We start from the raw sequence: 14,166 nt of genomic DNA, 5'->3' as shown, positions 1-14,166 counted from the left end.
TGCAAAGTGCTAATCAGTTTGATTATGCACAGTGCTAATCAGGTTAATTATGCAAAGTGCTAATCAGTTCTTCTTGAAGCACATGAGGAGAGCAGAGGTGCTGGCTGTGAATGGCTGCTAGATGGGGGTAGTCACGGCAGTCATTCCTTATTAAGATAGGAGTAGACAACATAGAGATTTTCACCTCCATTAAAAATGAGGGGGGAAAATACTTTAAACATTGGATGGATTGTGTTTGGGGATTTTGATAGTTACCTACAGGAAGATTTCCTTCTCTACCACACCCCAACAATGTTGCATCATTTGGTTAGCTAATCTTTGCAATAGTTTGAAGGCACTCACTTGAAACTAAAAAGACAAAACAAATTCTATGGAGTCAGAGAAGCTGAGTATTATGCAGCTGGACATGTTGTCAAAACAACTTGTTGCAGTTGGCAAGCATCAGTTCCTATGAGACTAGAGAAAGTATATGCTAATAGACCAATATATTAAAGAGGACATAAAAAAATTGAAAAAAGGGGGGAGAACACCTTCCTGTTTTAAAACAGCAAGCAAATGAATAGGAATATTTCACAATTGTAATATTGAAGCAAGTGTTCTTTCTGATTAGCTCTGAGGGCTCAGATTTGTGAGTTTTAGAATTGGAATGGATTTTATAGTTAAAAATCTGAGGCTAGACTGGATTAAGAACTTCCTAAGGTCACTGATCAAATTAGTAATGGAGACAAGGCTAGGATCTGGGTCTCCTGGTTTTTGTTCCTCCTTTTCCTCTACATTGCAGTGACCCCTCTTCTCAAAACTGGTCATCATTGCTAATGAGGAAGATGAGAACTCATAAAGCTCGGAAGAAATCTGTGGCTTCTAAGTCAAAGTGCATTTTATTCCAAACTAGCAGGGCCCCAATTTACTAAGCTGGGTAACATCCTGTGAAGATTAGTTTATAAACAATAAGTTTATATGTTATTGTAGAACAATGGTGGTTTATTTTAAGAAGATAAAATTGGCTTGCAATCGCCTCAAAAATGTCCCTTGTGATTTTTTTTTTTTACTCTTTTCTTTTTAGCGATTTGAGAAGTTGTCATTGAAGTGGTTAGAAACCTACTGTTTCTAATTCATCTAAAGGCCAAAAAATCTTTTAGGTTACTGCGTTTCCTGACTCTTCACATATTTTGTCCAAGTTTTCAGTGTATATGATTTGTGCTCTATTTAATGCTTGGGGCATAAGATTTCTGGGTCCTTCCAAAAGTTAAATCCTCTTCTTATATTGTAATACATCAAAATCATTTATTTCCCTTAAGAACAAGAATAACAACAATTTATATTAAGTACAAACCATGACAACAACCAGCATTAGTGAGTTAAGGTTCTGGAATCTTCAGAATAAGGATGAGCATGTTAAATTGATGAATTCCAGGTGGGCTCAGACTCTAGGCCATCAGGAATATCTAAAGATGAAATGATTGTGGAATATCTAATGTAGAAATATATTGTTTCTGAGTGAAGAGAGGATTTCCATTTTTAATTTTGTTTCTCAACCAGCTCCAATTTCATTTTAAAATGTAATAGATGATTTCTTTTCTTTTCTTTCTTTCTTTTTTTTCTTTTTTGGTTTCCAAGGAGAGTCAGGAAAGTGTTTGATTCTTAGAGGATGGCACCCACAAATGGAGAAAGCCTGTTGGGGGCCCTTAGAAAATTTGGCTTGAAGAATTCTGTTACAAGAAATACTTATGCTCAGCTTTGAGGAAACTGAACCTCAATAACAAAATATTGTTTGTATGTTTTTCTACTCCAGGAACAAACTTGAAATAAGTATATTGCCCCTTGTTATAAAAGATCATTGTGTATTCTTTCTTGGTTAACTTTTGAAAGATCTTGAGGAGTCTACCAAAACAGAAGTTTGCAATTACAATTACCTGGTGACACTGTTTTATGTTTTGGGCATGAGAAAACAAGAAGTAATAACTTGAATTTTTAATATACAAGGTATTGGAGCCAGTGGATGATTTGGAGAAGAGGCTGACCAGTAAGTGAGAGTGAATTTGGCGGGATTACTTGAAGGGTACTCCACTAATATAGATAATTCTCATTAGCTGAAGCAGAGCTTTTGCCAATGAGGCCTAGGCTATTTTGGAAATGTCATGAACAAGACTTATATTAAGATTCTTGCAGTGTTGATGAAGAAAATGGTGAAACATAAAGCTAGGGTTCTTGAATTTGCTGCAAGGCCTTTCTGATATCCACACTGAGGGATAAAAGTCATCTTTAAAAACAAAGCTCCTACTGGAGTGTGCTTGTTCACTCCTGGGGAGGCTGAGGTTAATGGACTAGTTGAGTTTAGAAGTTCTAATCTACTGTTGGACTATAAGTAGCTGATCAGGTATCCTCACTAAGTCCAGTACCTGTTGGTGAAATCCCAGAGTAGAGGGTCACTTGATTGCTTGGAGAGGGGCAAACTGACCTGGGTTAGGAATGGTTAAAATTTATATGCTAATCAGAAGCAGTGGGATTGAACCCATGAGTGATAGCATTTCCAGACTGAGACAAATAAGGGGAATCAGCACACTCACACTCACACTAATATTTACAACATCATCCAGACCCACATCCAAAATAAAAAGCACTTGCTTCCTCTTTAGCCTTCAGTATCTATTATTTGAATAAGCTAAATGGACCAGTATATACTCAACCAGCTGCTAAGAATGCAAGGTTTATATATTGTGTTGTGTTGAATTTGGGGTTCAAACCATAGATAGAGATATATAGATAAATACCATTTTATATATATATATATATATATATATATATATATATATATGTGTGTGTGTGTGTGTGTGTATATATATATATATATATATATATATATATATATATATTCATCTAGAGACAAACCAATGAACTTGATTACTATTTCCCAGTTTATTTAGCTAAACAATAAACCTCTTTCTTTTCTTGTTCCATTTCACTTCATGTGCAGACCATTAAAGAAGCACTATTCTTCCTGGCTGGCTTTCTAGATATAATCCTTCTCAGTTTATGTAAAAACTGCTTCCCTAGGAAACCCCCAGCAATCTCCTATAGTTGTTTCATCCTCTCTGACTCCCATGTTCCCCATTTTTTGGGGGAAAATCTATTGTCATCCCTTGCAAGCAAAATTAGACTGCTTCCAAGGGGGGCCTACATCACCAAAGACCTAGGGGATTGTATTACTTTCAAGCAGAATCCATACCAGAGAGCAGTTTTCCAGAAATTTCCAGGAATGAATTCAAAGAAAGGATCAGGATATCAGTGGTGGCTATTTAGGTTCCATGCCTGGAGCCCAAGATTATAGCATTATGCAAGTTGTCTCAAAAGTCTTTGTATGGATTTAAGTGTTGTTAATAGCTTTGTATTATTAGCTACTTAATAGTTATTAAAGCTTAAAACAGCAGTCTTTTAGGACACCCCTTTATTTAGAAGCAGTTCAGTAGAGGAAAGAACATTGAACCTGAAACCAAAATATCTGAGTTCATTGTGGTTGTTGACAAATCATTTCAGCCTCTCTATACTTTAAGTCTTATATTTGATCATCTACACAATAGAGAGACAAATTTTTTCCATATATTATCCCACATATACTTGCCTTTTTGTGTCCCCAGTATATAACATAAATTAGCACTTGCATAAGAGAAGGGAAGGCTTGTAATAAATTAACAATATTTTCATTTGGTTCTTACAACAACCCTGGAAACTGTTACAAAATAGGTGGTTTTATTATCCCATTTTTTAGTTCAGGAAACTGAGGCAAACAGATGGTAAGAGACTTCCCCAGGGTCACATACCTAGTAAATGTTTTCATTAGATTGGTAATAGCAGAGGCAGTAGAAAAATAGAGATAGGAGAAGTAGCGTCCCATAGGATAAAGCAAATCAGTGATTGTCCTAGGCCCCAAATTTTGAGGACATCTGCCCGACTGAAGAGACTATTGTCTAGGCTGTGAATCAGAAAGATAACCCGCTGCAACAGGAGTAAGGGCATCACTTTTCCTACCTATACCAAAGCACAGTGGATGCAGAACCGACTGCCTTTCCCAAGATGTATTTTTCCCTCTCAAACCTCATCTTAATTGTGACTTCTTTTCCCTATTGAGTCTGCCTAAGATATCATTTGAATCTGATTTTGCCTCAGTAAAAAAATAGAATTTCCCTTAAACAATATCTCCCTGGACATGGACTTTTTTCCAAGATTTTTATTTGCTCATCTACGCTAACTTGTTTGTATTTGCCAGGTCATCAGATATGATGCAGTTGGTATTCTAATAAGGAGGATTTCTTTCACTATTCAACCTGATTATACTATGAAAAAAATTTAGGGACTTAGGTTGAAAATTAGAAGTTCTTAGTAATAAAATTAGCAGATCACAAATCAAAAAATTTTAGTCTATTTGATTATTTGAAGGTTCAGTTGGTGTGACTCATCCTTCAGAAATAACAATCCACGTGTTGTATGTTTGGACTTACTCAACTAACTAGTAAATGAAATGCATGGTGAAATTAGTGTTGAGATCTACTTTAACCTTTCTTCCTATAAAAGTGATGCCTGGTCTTGGATTCTAAAGTTGACTATGACTACACCTTCAGAGACAAGTAAACTGGAGCCTGAGATGGCATGATCATGCAGTAATTTCCAGACGAGGATTGTCAGAGAAACAGACAGAAAGACAGAAAGTCAGAGACAGAGAAGAGAGGGATGTAGACAAAGAGAAGCCAGAGACCTTGATCCTGGTCTAGAGAGCACTCCACTTATGTGTTTGCCTTGTCTGACATAATAACAAATCCTGGCATTCTGAAATCAACTGAATATTCCTATACCTTTAATGCCCTCATTTTTCATTTTATGTTAAAACTCCAACTTCTTCAAGATTCTGTTCCTTTTATCATCTCCTGATTTTTTTCCACATTTCCTGATCCTCTAGTTGTTAGTGTGCTTTCAGCATATTCATTCCTATCTATGTATTGAACCTCTCTATACCCAAGGCCACCCTCCAGAAGAATTTAAACTCCCTAAAGTTGGGAGCTGGCATTTGGTTTTGTCTTTGTTTCTCCATATTTAAAATAGAACAGGGTCTTTATAAATGCTGTTGGCTTGGCTTCTTTCTCAGGGCTGGCGTTTTGTACACTGTCAGACAGCTTTCCTACAGAGGCTCTACACTCTTCTTAAGAAAGTATAAGAACTGACTTTATACATAAATTCTCAAATATAAGTTTTGGAATTTTTTCTGCCTTCATTTTTGGCATTAAAAAAGATACATGAAACTGATTTTTGCTTAGTAGTATTTATTTTTTCTGTTTTTCAAGAGATGCAATTCCCACTGGATTATGTAACATTAAGCATATGGATGCACCAAGACCAGAAAAGCTGTGGCCATCAGGAATAAATATTGGTAATGGCACCAATGGCATTAGGCACATGTTGTTTATGTGAGACAAAAGCAGCCAGCCTTGCATAGTACTGAGATACGAAATTAGCATATATTTTTGTAAAAGATTTAACTGAGACATTTGGTTTGTAAAATGGTGGTCCTTGAAATTTGGCTTCTAGTTTCCACTTAAGAGGAAAAATCTCTAATTCTAGATGATTTTTCCATGATATTTAGCAATGCTTAATCTAGCAACATTTAGTTTCTACAGCAATTAAACATTTTCAAATTACAACTGAATTGCAAAATATATTACTGGCTAGCTTGAGTTAGTTAGGAAAAGCTGGAGACTCTCCCACGTTAAAAAGGCCTAGGGAAAAAGTTGGAGCTTTGATTTTGTTCTTCTTTTGGAATCTTGTGCAGTTGTCATTAAAAAGAGGATCCTCTAGTCTGTAAAAGCATAATGTCTAAGGCAGTGTTGGTTCTTTTGTCACAGTGAAGAACCACAAGGGCAATGGCAGTAGATATTTTTTAGCTGAAATGACTATAGAAGGACCCTGATGATGGAGCCAGCCACATTTGACCAAGGATGAAAATATTCCAGGGCCTAGAGACACTGCTCTAAACTCCTTCTTGGACTATTCTCATTGCTAGCTTTGACTCTGTTTCCAGATATTACTTCTCCTAACCCCAAGCCTTTTTAGCTACTTGATTTCCCTGCCCAATCTCCTCCTCCTCTTCCTCTTCCTCCTCCTCCTCCTCCTCTTTCCTTCTTCTTCTTCTTGTTCCTCCTCCTCCTCCTCCTTTCTTCTTCTTCTTCTTCTTCTTCTCCTCCTCCTCCTCCCTTCTTCCTTCCCGATGACAATGGGGTTAAGTAAATATTAAGCTAAGTGAATGTTAAGTGTCTGAAATAAGATAATGAACTTGCGATCTCCTAACTCCTGGGCCCGATGCTCTATCCACTGTGCCACTTAGCTGCTCCCGATGCTTCAATTCTTCTTTAACTTGGCTTTTTCCATGCCAGAATTATGATAATGCCCATCTGCCTGGGAACTCCTTGCCTGAACCCTACTACCCTACTCAAGAAGGGGTTACACTGTAGTTACAATTACTGACGTTTCTTATCTCAAATAAATTGTAGATGTCAGAAAAATCTTTCCTTTTTAAAAATTAAATAAAAATTTTTGAATCTTTACTTTTTTCTTGGCACTTCTGAGGCATTGAACAAGTAACATTAAAATACTTTACTGAATTCTCTGAGTAATGTGTTTAGGGTTTACATGAGAGATCAAATTGCAAGTAAATCTTGCTTATGTAAATGCAACAGAGATATATTAATCACCCACTAAGGCCCCAAGATGTGCAAATCCTCAAGAAGCTTATATTCTACTGGGTAGATATAGTATATACTTAGAAAGTAATTTAAGATTTGAGAGTATATTTAAAACTGAGGAAATGAGGGAAAGTTCATCATGAAAGTGGTCTCTGAGCTAGTCCTTGAAAGTGATAAGGACTATATAAGGTAGAGATGAGTAAACAAATTCTAGCCATGAGGGATAATTTTTAGGAATGCAGGAGATGAACTGACTATTGGAATTTTGCTCCAATTTGACTTCATTCAAGAAGAGACATTTTAATTGAAGTTTAAGGAATGGAAAAGAATACAATTAGGTCAAGTTTAGAAGGGGAAGGGTATTCCAATAAATCAGTCAATTTTCTAAGTCCCTAGTATGTTCTAGGCAGGAAACAGTATGAGTAATCATAAGAGGTGGGAAAGCTTAGGGTATGTTCTGGGACCAAAAAAATAATCCTGTCTGTCGTTAGACAAGAGCTTGGGGAAGTTGTTTTTAGAGAAATCTAGAAATCTGGTGTATGCCAGATAGAGAAGCAATGAAGATGATTAAGAATAGGAATTATATATGTGACATGATCAGAATTTTGCTTAAGAATGATTACTCTGGGGGCAGCTAGGTTGCATAGTGGATAAAGCACCAGCCCTGGAGTCAGGAGTACCTGGGTTCAAATCCAGTCTCAGGCACTTAATAATTACCTAGATGTGTGGCCTTGGGCAAGCCACTTAACCCCATTTGCCTTGCAGAAACCTAAAAAAAAAAAGAATGATTACTCTGGCAATGGTCTAAGGGGTCAGTTAGAAGGAAGAGATAATATAAATGAGAAAGCATTTTAGGAGACTAGTGGAGTATTCAAAGTAGATATTAAATTCAACAAATCAAATGATATGTGCCTATTATTAGCCTTTTTTATTGCTTGGTGAAGGAATGTCAGATCCAAAAGTACTTCTGTAGTTAGGACATTATTGAATTAACCCAGGTAAAGTAATGAGGATCAAGACTAACAAAATGGCAATGAGAAAGGCTAGGAAAGATATATTGAAAAGCTAGAAATGGATATATGGAAAATCCACCCCATAATTAGTAACTAATTTAAGATGGAAAATGATGGAGATAACTCAAAAATTTGAAACATTGGTAACCAGGGAAATGGAGGTAGCAAAGGTAGGAAGCTCATGAAATTGAAGTAGAACTATAAGGGATCTGAGAAGCCATTTAGTCCACAGACCACATATAGACAAGGATTCTCAAAGAAGTTAAGTGGCTTCTTTTAGACCACAATGATAAGAACTTTCAGAGTATTTGAACCTTAGTCTTCTTATTTTAACTAAATGGATACAACACTGGGCTTGGAATCAGAAAGACTCATCTTCATGAGTTCAAATATTGCCTTAAACACTTAGTAGTTGTGTAACTGGGCAAATCATTTAACCCTGTTTGTCTCAGTTTTTCACCCACAGAATGAACTGGAGAAGGAAGTGCCATAGCACTCTAGTATTTTTGCCAAGATCACACCATATGGGGTCATGAAGAGTTGGACACAACTGAACAACAACCTCTGATTTTAGAGCCAGTGTTCTTTTCACTATACTGCACTGAAGAGCAAATTATAAAAGAAAGATGAGTTAGGTTTTAGATGCACTGAACTTGAGGAGCTGATAGAACATCCAGGTCAAGAAGTCCAGTCAAGAGATAAAGATATACCTTAGGTTAAAAGAGAGGTCAGAACTCAGACTTTAAATTATCTCCAGAGAAGTGAAGGCATGGGTATTACATTAGATTCTCAAGGGAGATAGCTTGCAGGTGAGAAGGAAAAAGAGTCAAGTGAAGAACCTTGAAAAGAGACTTGAATAATGACAACATTAAGAAAGTGAGAAGAAGAAAAGGAGCAGTCAAGAGATACAGGGGAATGAAAACACTGCTGTATCCCAAATGACAAAGCAATAGAGAGTGTCAAACAAAGGGGAGCTAAGTAATGTTAAAAGCTAATGAGAGGTCAAGAAGTGTGAGAACGAGGAAGAGGTTATTGGTAACCTCAAGGAAGTGTATTTCAGTTGAGCAGTAGGGAGAAAAGGCACATTTCAGAAGGTCAGGGGAGTGAATGGATAGTGAGGAACTGAAAAGAGCAGTGCTTTCATGATGGCTAGTTATCTAGAGGAGTTAGTAGTATCAAGGACATTTTTATTAGCATTTTGAACAAACCTAGTTTGAGATCTAGGTAGAGCCTGGATCTCTCAAGGCCAGACTGAAATGGGAAACAGCAGCTTCACTAAAATATTTCTGCTTTTTGCCAAAGGAGAATTAATGTTACCATAATGAAGTCTAGATATTTAATCAGAATGACTGTTATTAACTTTAAAATGATCATGGCATTTTTGTTTGCTTAAAAGAAAATTGTTAAGGACATTAAATTAGTTTATTTTTGCTTCCCCCACCCCTTCTCTCTGTTGTGTACTGCCTGAGTTTCTGTGATAAGAGTGAAAAAAAGGAACCAAATCTAAGCACATATCTTTTTATGAAGAAAAAAAAAATTGGAAGAGCCTTATTGCTATAAACTAATGCATGATGACATTTGGTTTAGGAGTTGTTTTGAATGTCTTTTTCCATTGATCATATGCAACCGAGATAAACAAATACCCTGTGGGTGGTACAAGGCCTTGGTATTGGAGTCCTTTGAGTGTTTAGACATTCTTTAGTGGGGTTTATACTTCTATTTGTTGAAGTGAATCTAAGACCTATGTATATCTATAATATATGTATAAGTATAATACCACTTGTTGGTCAGGTATTTTAGTGGATGTGGTCACATGGTCAGAATTTCTGATTTCATGTTAAATCTGGTGAATTGGCCCTTATGCATCTGAAGGAACAGACTTGCTTTATCAGCCTCCTTGCAGCATAAGATCCATCTTTGTGATCAGCTGAAGTGAATGCTGGTAAATATTTAAGAAGAGTCCTGAAGCAATTGTTTAGTGTCCTTTGACTTTTCAGGGAATGACACAATCAAGGAAGACCTGGGATGTCAGTTATGCTAATATTGAGAAGGATGGTGATTGTGGCAATAATGATGATAGCAATGAGTCTCTCTTTTGAAGAAAAAATAACAGTTGATAAAGTATTTCACATGTATTGGAATTCAGTAGACTTCTTTCATTGTGTTTTCTCTTTAAAAATAAAATACTTCTATCCTTTCTTTCACAGCTGCTGTTGCATCCTGTTTTCTAGCTTTGATGGCAGGAGGAACACATGTTCTGTGAGTCTCAGACTATAGCCCATTTTTTTCCTTTCACACAGTGTAATTTTTGAAGTAATTTGTACTGGTCCACTATGTGATGTTAGGAGACAAAGATTTTTTTTCAGTTAATGTTTCATTAAATCATAGATCTTAAGCCTCCTCAAAGTTCATCTTGCCCAGTCTTCTTATTTTACAAATTTTAAAATCTGAAGCCTCCCAAGAAGCTGAGTGATTTTCTGCGATCTCAGAGCTAATAAGTGATGGAGCCAGGATTTAAACTTTTTAAATTTTAAACTTGATCACCTCTTCCATTCTATAGCATTTTAAATCCTAAATCTCTTTTTTTTGGATCCCATCTCAGACTAATTTTTTAAATGCAAAAATTTAAATAAATAGGATTACAAAGGAAAATACTAATTAAAATATAGTTATCAAGATATTAATAAAAACAATATGGACCTCAGGTAAAGAAATCCACTTGATTGAGGGAATTGTCCCCTTTAATTTTAAGGGGGTTGACTATGATTTGGGGCAAATTAATGTAAAACATCAGACCTGCTCCTCCAATTCGTTCATAATACTATTTTAATTCACAAAGGGAATGGTCTACATATATTCATATAAGGTATACTATTACTGTCACTACCTAAAAATCGTTTCCACTTAGTTGTGTTGTAGTTTCCCTGATGATGCTACACCTCTTCTTTGTTCAGTAAAGGAATTGAAATCAGACCTTACCTTAAGGTGAAATTATAAACCTTCATAGTTTCTTGAGCACTTTCCTACCTCCTCTTCCATCTTGAGACTACTCTCTATCTTCCATATACCTAGTTCTCTCATAATATTCTCAATTTGCTCAGAGCTTCCATTATACTACCTTGCAAAATAATATTTATTTTTCTTTTCTCTCTCTTTCTTATGAAAACTTTAAAGTATATTGGTTCCACTCTCTTAACTGTCACTGGGAAAACAAACTAAGGTGTTAAATTACTGCTAAGAGCTTAATATTTAATAGTGAATAGGGGTCATCTAATCCAAAGGAATACTTCTCTAATGATAGGATGGGCTTCCCAGGTGTGCATGTGTGTATGTGTGTGTGTCTCGACACACACACACACACAAACACACACACACACACACACACACACATCTGGGAAAGGAAGCCTTCCTAACATAATTCAAATAACCTGAGGAACGTTGTCCTTGCAGTATATCATAATAAAGATCATTGAACCTGGAGTATGAAAACTTGGGTTAAAGCTATACTTATAATACTTTCTTAAACCTCTTTGACTTTGGGATTAATATTACTTGTAATACCTTCTTTCTGGAGAAATACATAGTTATATGGATTCAAGTCTTGGTGGTGTTGACTCAATACTTCATCCTTCTGGTGTAGATAATATGAGTTGCACATGGTTTAGTTTAGGGAGGAGGAGGAAATAAACTTTCACAACAAAATAAAAACATAAAACCCTATCTGATCAGTTTGGATATGAAAGATATTTTCATCCCCCCCCCCCCCATAAGAGTAAACTGGTTTGTCTGGTTTTAGAGAGACCTTTTGTTCCTTATCTAAGTGAAACTGATTATGAGAAAAGTGCTGTGTAAATTTTAACATACTATCTGATGGTGCTAAGAAGTGGATGAGAATGAAGTTGGAGTCTTGAATGACTTGTTAGAAATCTATTGATATAGGGGTGGCTAGGTGGTGCAGTGGATAGAGCACTGGCCCTGGGGTCAGGAGGACCTGAGTTCAAATGTGACCTCAGAAACTTAATAATTACCTAGTTGTGTGGTCTTGGGAAAGCCACTTAACCCTATTGCCTTGCAAAAACTTAAAAAAAATCTATAAATATTTATATTATAAACATGAGAGATACTGTCATAGCTGGCTTTGGAGCTTCAAAGTTAAAATCTTGCCTTGTGTGAGTAGCATGGACTCAAATGCTTTCTCTGAAAGATATTTAGGGTTTGATCCCAAATAAGTCATTTCCTCTCAGTGTTCTAAACCAGATATGTCAAACTTGTGGCCAACTAGATTAAAGGGAATTTGGAAAAATACAACATAGATAATGTTAATTTATGGTATTCTAAGTCAATATGTGGCTTGCAGAGATTACTTTCTATTTGAGTTTAATATTACCACGCTAGGTGCTTTCTAATTACCTCTTTCAATGAAATTATAGGTCTAAGACATAATCTATGATACAAATATAGTTCTTACATTAAAATAAAGTACTAGGTTAGGAAGCAACTTTTAATTTTATTGCATATTTCCTCAAAATGAACTCAAATAGTTTGGGAAGGTCTTGGCAATTGACCAAGAAAGAGACCATTACAGGAACATTCCAGTGGAGACCTAATCTGTCCCATTAGAAATAGTAGAAGATTCGCCAGTTAGACTAAGTATTTTCCTGTTCCCCTACAAGAAATAGTCTTGAAATTCTACAGTTATCTATAATTTCTTACCATACCCCTAAAAGTGGCTAAGAATGTGAGAAAACTGGAGAATTGTTCTTTCTACATATGTGTTTGTTTTTATTCAGTGTTTGTTTTAGGGTCCAGATACCATGGTGATGGGCAATAGAGAAATATATAGTTAGATGGGTTCAAGCCTTGGTGGTGTTGACTCATTACTTCATCCTTCTGGTGTAGATAAATTGAGTTGCACATGCTTTAGTTTAGGAGGAGGAGAGGGAAATAGTCTTTCAGAACAAAATAAAAACATAAAAAAAAAACTGATCAGTTGGGATATAAAATACATTATCATTCCTCCCCTTTCCCTCCCATAAGAGTAAACTATATGTTGTCTGGTTCTAGAGAGACTTCTTGTCCCTTATCTAAACAAAACTGATTAAAAGAACATCAAGGGAAACTTTGAAAAGGATAAGAAACCATGACAAGATGGATGCAGCTGAATACATCCCTCCTTTGGAAAGGAAGAGAGACAGTCCCTCCCTTTTGTGTTGTAGAAGTCTTAGGTCTTTATTAGCACCTGCAGGCAGATTTACCTTCTTTTCTACTCAGTCAGCTCCCTCTCTGAGTAACCACTGAGAGTGTCCAACGACACTCTCAGTAGTTGAGCTTAAAGACCCTGAGGCAATTGCCCAATTTGCTTTACCCAGGGAAAACCTAGCTGTCCTTCCCAAATACCTTTGGGAGGAGATAAAAATGTAAGCTAATGTAAACTCCTCTCCCCTATGGAATAATAGTTCCTTTATTAAGACCATTGTATTTTCATAGAGTTACAAAGATTACCTTTTTTTTTATTTTTTTGGCAGTTGACATGAGCAGTATTATTTAAAGGAAAAAACTGTACTTAGAAAATAGGAAACCAGGAGGGAAAAATGTAATTGAATCTGGAAACCTTTTTTTCTTTTTTTTTTTTGCCTTGACTAAATAAATAAGAGCTGATAAGAGATACAACACAACAAGAGATGGGAAATGCTGAATGAACAGTTTAAGTGGACTGTTTTATTTAACTTCATTTAATTTTATTGGACTGAATTGGATAGAGAAAATGTCAGTGGACATACACGTGGAGGTTTGTGGTGGAATGCCTGGGGCTGCTGGATCCTTGACATGAGCCTGTATAAACATGAAAAGGAATGTTGAGCAATGCTGAGTATAACATTTGCAATTTTTAGATATGGAATTTCAGTTTTAGGAATGTATAGAGCCAGCAGGTGGAAGCATATCTGCCACTAACATCTTGGTTTTTTCAGGCAAAGAAAAGAAAATGGATAATTTTCAGTTTTCTTCATCTCCCTTATTATTCATTCATACTATTCTTAACCTCCCTTCCACCCTTCTCTTTCCCCCCTTTCAAAAACAAAACAAAACAAAACAAATCTAGGATATTTTCATAATGTTTTTGATAGAAATAAGTAATCCTGCCAATTAGGATTCACTGACCTTCTCAATGTCTAGAAATAGTCTGCCATTGTTGGTATATTTTCAAATTCTGTTCATATTACACTGGATGTGTTTGGACCAAGTGAATGCATTTGGACAAAGTTCTTTTGGGGGCTAAAAATGTCAATACCAAAGAGCCTGAAGTTGCTTTTGAATAATTTAAACAATCTGATGGACTCAGAGGGAGCTAAGTTTAGGGGTTACTTCCCAAAAAAGCCATATTTTGCTTTAGTTGTATCTTTGAGAGACTTAATTTAGAAAGATTG

General features: G+C 36.0%; 1 long non-coding RNA gene across 1 annotated transcript in view; it reads left to right on the top strand.

Moving 5' to 3' along the window:
• The window catches only part of LOC141507147 (uncharacterized), an 866,305-nt gene that overhangs the window by 250,816 nt on the left and 601,323 nt on the right, over window positions 1-14,166 (top strand). Inside the window, exon 6 of the long non-coding RNA XR_012474087.1 lies at window positions 9,949-10,000. This is a non-coding gene — a long non-coding RNA (uncharacterized LOC141507147). The remainder of the gene's footprint in view (window positions 1-9,948; window positions 10,001-14,166) is intronic.

Source organism: Macrotis lagotis, chromosome 1 (genome assembly GCF_037893015.1).
Source record: "Macrotis lagotis isolate mMagLag1 chromosome 1, bilby.v1.9.chrom.fasta, whole genome shotgun sequence".
Lineage (NCBI taxonomy): Eukaryota > Metazoa > Chordata > Mammalia > Peramelemorphia > Peramelidae > Macrotis > Macrotis lagotis.
This window is presented reverse-complemented; position numbering and strand designations above follow the sequence as displayed.